Source organism: Herpailurus yagouaroundi, unplaced genomic scaffold (genome assembly GCF_014898765.1).
Source record: "Herpailurus yagouaroundi ecotype Mexico unplaced genomic scaffold, PumYag 67702, whole genome shotgun sequence".
Taxonomy (NCBI): Eukaryota; Metazoa; Chordata; class Mammalia; order Carnivora; family Felidae; genus Herpailurus; species Herpailurus yagouaroundi.
Window position 1 is genome coordinate 5,302,802 of NW_024420501.1, and position 10,096 is coordinate 5,312,897.

Below are 10,096 nucleotides of genomic sequence, written 5' to 3' on the forward strand. Positions count from 1 at the left end.
GGGTGGTCAGTCAGTTGCGCATCTGACTTCAGCTCAAGTCATGATCTCACAGTTTGTGGGTTCAAGCCCCGTGTTGCGCTCTGTGCTGACAGCTCAGAGCCTGGAGCCTGCTTTGGATTCTATGTCTCCTTCTCTCTCTCTTTGCCCCTTCCCTGCCTGTGCTTTCTCTCTCTCTCTCTCTCTCTCTCTCTCTCAAAAATAAATAAATAAATATTAAAAATATAAAGTATAGCTTTTTGAAGACAGGATATTACCTTAGGAAACTCTCAACATAAGTGTTGGGATAGGAGAAGTAGCAAAGTTTCCTAGGCAATCAGAGCCATCAGGAGAAATGGGGAACTCCCACATGTGACGGGAAGAATGCCTGGACACCCACAGGTGGGTGTCTAGGCAGACCATGATGATTCAAACCTGAATATTCCATCAGGCCAACCGTGCTCCTCACTCGACACTAATATTCTAGATTATTTCAATATGAGAGGTCGCTGTGCTTGCCTCCATTTTCAGATGAAGGAACTGAAGTTTAAGGCAAAATGGTAGCAAGTCTTGATACGTGCGGTGCTTTGAATATTTTGTCTTCATATTCAGATTTATTATGGTTCTTTATTGGAATCAGTGTTTATTCTTAAGAATATGTATTTTGCCCATGTACAGAGGAAGTATCTCGCATGTCAAGAAGCCAAAGTGAAAGTTAAAATGAGTTTAAAAAAAACAAAGTCCCTGGGGAGCTCAGAAGTTGCTTTCTGGATATATGTACAAATTCAAAATTCAATGATCAGAACAATAAAAACTGAAATTTCGTAGGCATTTTGAATGAAATTAATGTTTTCTGGGCATATTCCATAATACGTGGTAAGAAAAGTGATAGCACAGGGAAAGAACAGCTGTCAATTTGGACGAGACAACCACAAAGAATGTCAACGGCTGTCTTAATTAAAGAGTGTCTTGAGTTTCATCAGCGGTGAAGAGGCAACTGGGACCAATTTATTCAAGGTTATAAAAATTGAGCCCTAGAAAATCAAAATTGATGTGAATAGAATATATGGTCAGGCCTATGATAGCACAGTTCACATGAGTGGAAAATGCAACCGAATTGTTACACAATTTAAAGAAGAAAAACCAGGAGCATTATAAACACATTGTCATGTACATTCTGTTTGGATTCAACTGTGGTGGTGTTTTTGTGAGGAAGGAACTCTGAATCTCTCTCAATAGTGTCATTCATTTGTATGATGCTGTATATGCATCTGTGAAAACACTAGCAATTTTTCGAAGAGATCTAAGCAGAATAAAATTGTAACACTAGCAGGTGATATAATTTGTTAATAGCCTGATAAACTTTACATTGTTGTGTATTATAACCTGTGATAAAGGAGTTCCTGAGCTTAGTGAGCTTTTGGATCTTGAACCAACAACTCCTTTCAGTGTGCAGGTGGCCTGTGAATTAACTGCTTTCCTAACACGGTTCCCAAATTTGAAATTCTGTTTTTTTAAATCATGTTATATGTTACAAGAATTCTTTATACAGAGCCTCATAGTGGAATTTTGGGATCGTTTCTTTGCCTTTAAAATTACAAGCAACGCTTCATTTTTTATCTTCTGAAAAACAGGATGACTATTTCAAAGCCATTTGTGATACTGGGGGATGGATTATGCCAATTAATATTCTCTAAATCAGCACTATTCAACAGAACATTTTCTTTATCTGCACTGTCCAATACATTAACCACCAGGCAGAAATGGCTATACGTACTTGAAATGTGGCTAGTGTGACTAAGTGACTGAATTTTTAATGTTATTTAATTTGAAGTAATTTGAATATAAATTTAATAGCCACATGTGACTCATGGCTGTGTAGTGATCAGTGCTGCTCTCAGATTTTAGAATAGGAAAACCTTGTTTGCAGAAGATAGGAAACCTTCCTCATTCATCAAAAATAGGTCATGGCAATTAAGATGTGCATTTTACTGTGTTTAGACAGATGCATGCTATTCAGTTAATATTTAATATGAAAGATTGGATTCAATATTACTAAAGTTATATCTTTTAATAGGAAATCTTCTAGACTAACAGGGCCTCTAAAGATTCTTTTCTTACTGCAGTATCCTCAACATTTAACACAATGCTTATTAGACATAGAGTAGATTTGGCACTATATAAATATTCATTCAATGGATAAATGATAAAACAAAATTAAATGAATTATCAGAAGCACTATTTAAGTGGAGCAGACTGTGAAATAAGTAGCCAGGAAATGTCCAGTGATAGTACAGACTTAAGTGAAAATGTTATTCCAGAACTTTGATTTTACTGGAACTGTCCAAAGCTCAACCCCATCCATTAATGCTTCAACGAAATCAATTTTGACTGTTTGTTTATTCTTCAATAGTGCTCGTCTCATCTCGGAGCTATTGCAGATTGCTCTGGCAAGTATGGAATGCTCATTTTCATTCAACAAATATTTGCTGGGCTTGTACTCCCTCCCAGGCACTATGTTAGAGAGGCATTATGTTGGGTAAGACTGAGCCCTGACGTCTGATCGCGTGCTTGGAATCCTTCCTTTCCACATACTGCGTAAACTTGGGCAAGCTACTTACCCTTGTCGTACCTCAGTCTCTATTTCTGTAAAATGGAATTATAGGATGTATTCAGGGGGTTATTATGAGGGTTAAGGAATTTAATTCATGTATGAGGATTAAGGAATTTTATTCGGTGTATAGTAGGCATGTAATAGATGCTAGCTATCAAGTAATGGGTATTCAGCAATAAATAAAGCAAACAGGGTCTATGTGCTTATAAGGCTTAATCTGGCCCTCTGTGTAACAGGGAAACTGGTCCTTGACATTTACCAACTATGTACAATGAACTCTTAGATATATATCATTTACTTATGAATCTTGAATTTCAGAAAATTCAACTTGGATAATGCCATATGAAGACTCACATAATCCGAAATGTCTCTTCATTTTTTAATGTTTATTTATTTATTTGGGGGGGGGGCAGAGAGTGAGGGGGAGAGAGAGAATCCTAAGCAGGCTCTGCACTGTCAGCACAGAGCCCAACACAGGGCTCCATCTGATGAGCCTGAGCAGAATCTAAAGTCATGACCTGAGCAGAAACCAAAAGTCAGGCGCTTAATGGAATGAGCCACACAGGTGCCCCTGAAATTTCTCTTCTTGCATGAGCAATTTCACCATCATCATTAGAGTCTAGAGTGCTGCAATCTGTTTCTTTGTATTCATCTTCTGTGAGATGCTCTCCTCTATCAGTTTTCTTTACTTTGCCTTGAATAGATGGAAAAAAAACCCTGAATTCCTGGTTGTGATCAATGAATGGTAAAAACAGACTATACTGTATCTGATCTTCTGGTATACTTTATTGAAAGGCAATTCAGTACTTTGGACAGTGCATTAAGAAACCTAGAGGTTGACCATTTATTTCACTATTGCATCATTTTTTTACAATTCCATCATTTTTCTATTTTCATATTATTTTACTCTTTTAAAATATAGTTTGGAATTATTGATGAATAAGCATAAGTAATGATGCAATAATTCCTGGGATGATGAAATATCAATCTTTCAAGATATCAAAAAAATAAGTTAGCTAAGATCCCATAATGCTGGCTTAGATTTATTAGAGGGTCCAATGATCTACAAGGTAATTCCAAGGTAGAATGAGTTTTATTTCTTTAAAAAAGTAAGGTTTTTTTTTATTCTTTGGAAGATCTCTAAGAATGAATGGAAGTCATGAAATACCAATCGTTACAAATGACTAAGACTGTTCAAAAAAGAAACTCAAAAATAAAAATCAGATCCAAAGGACCATAACAGTATACTAATGGGTAATATTCAGGGAGAGAGAGAGAGACAGATATTAAACAATTAATTACATAAATTATATAATAAAAAATAGTGATCAATGCACTAAAAGAAGCCTTTAATTACTATGACAGAGTAAAACAGATTTCTAATTGATGGGCCAGGGAAGTTTCCCTGAAGAAATGAGACTGAAGTTATGATCTAAAGAACGAGTAGGAATTAACCTGGCAAAGAGTTGATAGAGGAAAATACCAGCATGGGCAAAAGCTTTGAGGCAAGAGAGAATTTGACACACTTGAGGAAATGAAACACAGATTGTGTGGCTGTGTGCAGAGAGAAAATGTTGGACTAACAGATGAAGCAGGAAAGGCAGACCTTAGCCCAGTCAAAGGAGGCCCGGTAGGTCATAGCTGGAGCCTGAATTTTACTCTAAGTGCAGTGAGAAACCACTGAAGGGCCTTAAGCTCAGAGATGACATATTTGTTTTTAAAAATTACTGAAGTAGTGAGGCGCTTGGGTGGCTCAGTCGGTTAAGCATCTGACTTCGACTCAGGTCATGATCTCACCATTCGTGAGTTCGAGCCCTCTGTGGGGGCTCTGTACCGACAGCTCAGAGCCTGGAGCCTGCTTCGGATTCTGTGGCTCCCTCTCTCTCTGCCCCTCCCCCACTCATTCTCATTCTCATTCTCATTCTCTCTCTCTCTCTCTCTCTCTCTCTCTCTGTCTCTCTCAAAAATAAATAAACATTCAAAGAAAATTTTAAAAATATTCAGGGTGCCTGGGTGGCTCAGTCAGTTGAGCATCCAGCTTTGGCTCAGGCCATGATCTCACGGTCCGTGGGCTCAAGCCCCACCTCATGCTCTGTGCTGACAGCTCAGAGCCTGGAACCTGCTTCAGGTTCTGTGTCTCCCTCCCTCTGCCCCTCCTCTGCGCGCGCTCTCTCTCTCTCTCTCTCTCTCTCTCTCAAAAATGAATAAAAATTTAAAAAAATTAAAAATGCTAATGTAGTATATGCTCATTAAAAAAATTAGACAATGCAGAAATATGGGGGGGAGGGAAATAAAAGACTCTTGAGTCTATGTTCCATTACCAAAAGTTTGGTGTGGGTTTTCCAAGGCTCTTTTAATTGATATACAAATGCAACTACAGATAAGCACGTTTCTTATATTAATTATGATTATGCTAGTAATAATCCTCTGAAGCTTTAATTCAACATTACATCTTGGACATGTTTCTATGCCAGTGTTGATATTGACCTACCTTAATCTGTCATTGGCCTGTCACTGTAAGACTATACCAGGGACTGCCAAACTTTGTCTGAAAAGAGACAGGTAGTAAATATTTTAGGCTTTGCAGACACCAAGAAACCAAAAACATATTCTGCTTTTGTAGTGTAAAAGCAGCCACATACGATGGGTAAACAAATGACTGAAGCTGTGTTCACAGCTTGTGTAGAACAGGTTATGAGCAGATTTTGGCCTCTGGATTATAGCTTGCCAACTCCTTGAATATAGTACAATTTGTTTATTGATGAGGGTGCCGTTCATTTTCTGAAACCCAAATTTCTTAAAATTAAATACCTGTGTATTTAAAAAACAGAAGTGAAATTACACAGAAGGGTCTAAAATTAAAATGAATAATTTTCCCCCTTCATTCCTAAGTCCCACTCAGTAAATGTTAAGGATTTTTGCCACTTTCTTTTAGTTTTTTGAGTGGTTATCATTATAACTTTAAATCGTTTTCTTATAATGTTATTTCTTGATTTAGGAACATGTTGATTACATAATGCTAAATGGGTAAAAAAAAATGACTTTCTAATGTTAAAACAAGGGAGGTTTTCCTGCTTTGTTGGTTCTTATCTTCTCTCTTCTCAACATCATTACATTATTCTTTTATTTCTATTGAGGTTGGAATCATCTGCCATTTATTCAGTGACTGTAATGAGCATACTTTGTTTCTAGATTATTCTGTAAAAGTTAAAATAATAAAACAACATTATGATTATATAAGTATAAATACTGCCGAATCAAGTATTGACAGAATCTGTAAAAAGGAACCTTATGTCACTGAGCTCCAGATCATACTTAGATGGCCATATTTCAAACCTGTTTTCCTGTACGTCTTTTACATTATTTTGGAAACTCCCAAAGTAACACACACATGTACTCATATACACACACAATATGTAAATGATAAACACATTGAAAGTACATTTACTTTTGCTCACTTAATTGAAATCTTTGCCCTCATTTTAGAAGCCGAAGTTCATAATAATTTACCTTCTGAATTTCAAAGACATTATTCCATTACATTCGGGTATTTGGTGCCATAGCTGAGAAGTTGAAGGTCATTTTGATGTTCATTCTTTGTAAGTAATTTTCAGAGATTTTTTTTCTTTAGCTTTGGATACTTGTATTATCCTTAGCATTTTTTTTTCTAGTTTATTTGTTTTGAGAGAGAGAGAGAGAGAGCAAGGGAGGGGCAGGGAAGGAGGAAGAGAGAGAATCCCAAGCAAGCTCCACGCTGACAGCACAGAGCCCAGCATGAGACTCGATCCCAGGAACCGTGAGATCATGACCTGAGCTGACGTCAAGAGCTGGACTCAACCGACTGAGCCACCCAGGCTTCCCTATATCCTTAGCATTTTGAAAGTGTTTGTTCAGAATGTTTTTAGATGTTGATCTTGTTTTTAAAATTACTGTTATTCATTTGGCTCTAGCTAAATACGTGCTAGGGATTGTCAATCTGAAAACTTGTGTCTATCTTCATTCTATGAATTTTACTTTTGAGATAGAAAAGTCCATAAAAACATAGATATACAGCGTAATGAATTGTTATGAAGAAAACACTCAGTTGGCCACTACCCGGTTTAAGAAATCTGGTATTGCTCGCAAAGCAGAACCATCCCATATATTCTTTCACACCCACAGCTCCCCTCCTCACACCAAAGTCAAATAATATTCTGTGTTTTATCACAACGCACGATTTTCAAAATGTCTTCCCTACCCCAACCTGCCTGAAAACCGTAGATTAATTTTTCCCTCCTTTTGAACTTCACGCAGATCGAGTCATACAATATACACTTTGTGTCTGAATTTTCTTGCCTCATACTATGTTTGTGAAATTCATCCTTTTAATTCCCATATAGTCCTCTATTATATGAGTGTACCACAATTTACTGATTGATGCTATTATCATTGGACATGAGGGTGTTACTCATTTGGGACTTTTACGAGTGATGTTGTTATAAGTATTATATTACATATCTTCTGTCGAACATCTGTTCGCATGTCTGTTGAGTGTCCATTTTCTAGATCCTATAGTACACCTATGTTCCACTTCAGTGGACCAGGTCAAAATATTTTCCAAAATTCAGACTCCCACTGGAAATACATGAGAATTACTGTTGCTCTACATCTTTACCAGCACTTTGTATTCTCAGTTTGTTCTTTTTTTCTTTTTCTTTCTCTTTTATTTTGATAAATGTTGGCTATTCTGGTGGACGTGTAGATGTGTAGCATACTGGGAAGAAAACAGCTCTGCTCAGTCGGTTGAGCATCTGACATCGGCTCAGGTCGTGATGTCCGGTTCGTGAGTTCGAGCCCCACGTCGGGGGTCTCTGCTGTCAGAGCAGAGCCCACTCCGGATCCAGATCCTCTGTCCACCTCCCCCCCTCTGTCTGTACCCCACTCGTGCTCTCTCTCAAAAATAAATAAACATTAAAAAAAAAAAAAAAACAGCTGTGTTGGACTTCATGAGACCAGTCTGTGGACTATCTGTTGTGTCAAGGGATAAGAAGAGTTTTCCAAGATGTCAGAGCAGAAGGAAGTTACTTTGGGACAGGCAGATGAGAAATGGCGACCTGGAGAAGAACATTGGAGCATGAGTTAGAAGCAGGGAATGCGTCAAAGGAATTATCCACTGCAGCACTCTAATGAGAAACGCTTCTACATCGCTATTTTACAGATGAGAACAAAATGAGACTCAGAGAGGTCAATGGACTCTCCCACAGCTACACAGCTGAGAAGTGACAAAGCCAGTGTGTTCACCCAGGTGCATGTGCCTCCACAGCTTATAGTATAAGTACTAACTTAATTGAAGATTGACTATATGTGATAGTTTCTCTGTCTTGTAGCTGGTTTTACAGCAGCCCTTCAAGGTTCGAATTGATGTCTCCATTTTGGAGCTGAGGAAGTTGAGACACAGACAGTTTAACTCATCGACTTTGTCCACTGTGCTATACTTTCATCTGCGCAAGTAAAAATACCTGAGGAGGGTGGAGAAGGATGACAGCACATTCAACATATTCACTAGGATTTTGTCTTTTAGTATAAATTGGATGATTGGCCAATGGAGAATGTGGGGTAATAAGCATAGGTTGTGACTATGTGGGTTGTGGCCTTGACTACCAAATGAAGATGTCTCGATGGCATTCTGTAATCAGTTGGGAACCACTGGCTTTTGAGGAGGACAGATGTGTTAATAATTACACTTTATAAAGGTGAACTTGGTGGCGTGTATTATCAGTTGGGATGTCAAGGGTGGAGTTTGGACAACTGAAAAGGAAGCTACTGCATAAGTTCTATAGAAGAGATAAAGGACGTGAAACAGAAAATAGAGAAGGGTTACCAAGTAGGCCAGCTGCTGACATAAGAGAATTCACATCTTTGCTCTCTAATCTGATTCATCCTCTATTTTTTTCTTCTCTTCAGTCAAACCAAATTTTCAATGAAAATTATTGACAAGGGGGTAGCTATATCCAGTGACTGGTATCTCTGAAAAATTACTTTATTTGCAAAATAGACCTGAATGGTTCATTTCCCTTGTAACGTGAAGCACTTTCCATAGGAGAAATGCATACAATTAATCTAAAACAATCCAGAAAAATGCATACATGTAGGTTATCGTCACACAAGTGCAAGATTTGGCTATAAAATTACATAAGTAAGTGACATCTAACAGGGAGCACCTGGGTGGTTCAGTCGGTGAATCGTCTGACTCTTGGTTTCGGCTCAGGTCGTGGTCTCACAGTTCGTGAGTTTGAGTCACACTTTGGGCCCCGCACTGGCATGGAGTCTGCTTGGGATTCTCTCTATTCCTCTTTCTCTGCCCCTCCCCTGCTCATTCTCTCTGTCTCTCTCTGTCTCTGTCTCTCTCTCTCTCAAAATAAATAAACTTAAAAAGAAATAAATGCCATCTAAAGGGCCTGGAATTAGGGGTTAGTGAAAAGGTACGTGAATCATGAGGAAATGGCTAAGAAGACTATCTTAAATCTGCAATGGTCACTCACGTAAATAATACTAGACCACTTCCCATGTGTCATATCCTATGAAGATTTGCAGTACCCTTTGCTCAGATGGGTTGCCCTTGAAATACACCTAGCAAGGTAGTATGAAATATTAACTCTCCTACTACGACAGAATGAGTCTAGGCAGCGAGCATCTGATACTGTGAAAGCCTTATGCTTAGTGAAGATCAAATGTGGCCACAGCTGCCAAAGCATGATGCTGAGAACATCCGTTGAAAAGTCCTGTCAATTAATTTTAATGACAATAGTATAGCAACCAATTAGCTTCATCAAGCGTCCCTCTGCCAAACTAGTAATTTAATCAGTGTTGGGCACCTATCAGATTTCCCCTTCAAGGTACACTCACACACATGTGTATAAAAACACATATATTCTATGAATATATATATATTTCCTTATGAACTGTGGTCTATTTAATTATATATTATAATTGATTTCCAGCTTCATGACAAGAGATGCTACTTCCTGTTTCTTAGAAATGAGTTTTAATCTAAATTTTTGTGGCTCAGTCCCAGGAACCTCAAGATCATGACCTGAGCCAAAATCAAGAGTTGGATGCTTAACCAACTGAGCCACCCAGGCATCCCTAGAATTTTCAGTTCTTAGGTAGGGTGTTTTCCAATGCAGGAAGCATTCCACGCCAGTCCCCCCCCTCCCAAAGCTAACATAAACATGTGTAATCATTAATATAATTCCCATTTGTGATATTTTATATTTCTCTGAGTCAAAATAGCACCCCCATTTCCTCCCCCAGCAGCTACTCAAGCTCTGGAACATCAAAGGGACATACCAAAAGGGAGAAAAAGAATTTAAAAGCAAGGAAAAAGGGGAACCTGGGTGGCTCAGTTGGTTATGCATCTGACTTTGGCTCGGGTCATGATCTCATGGTTTGTGAGTTCAAGCCCCTTGTCAGGCTTTCTGCTGTCAGCACAGAGCCTGCTTCAGATCCTCTGTCCCCCCTCTCTCT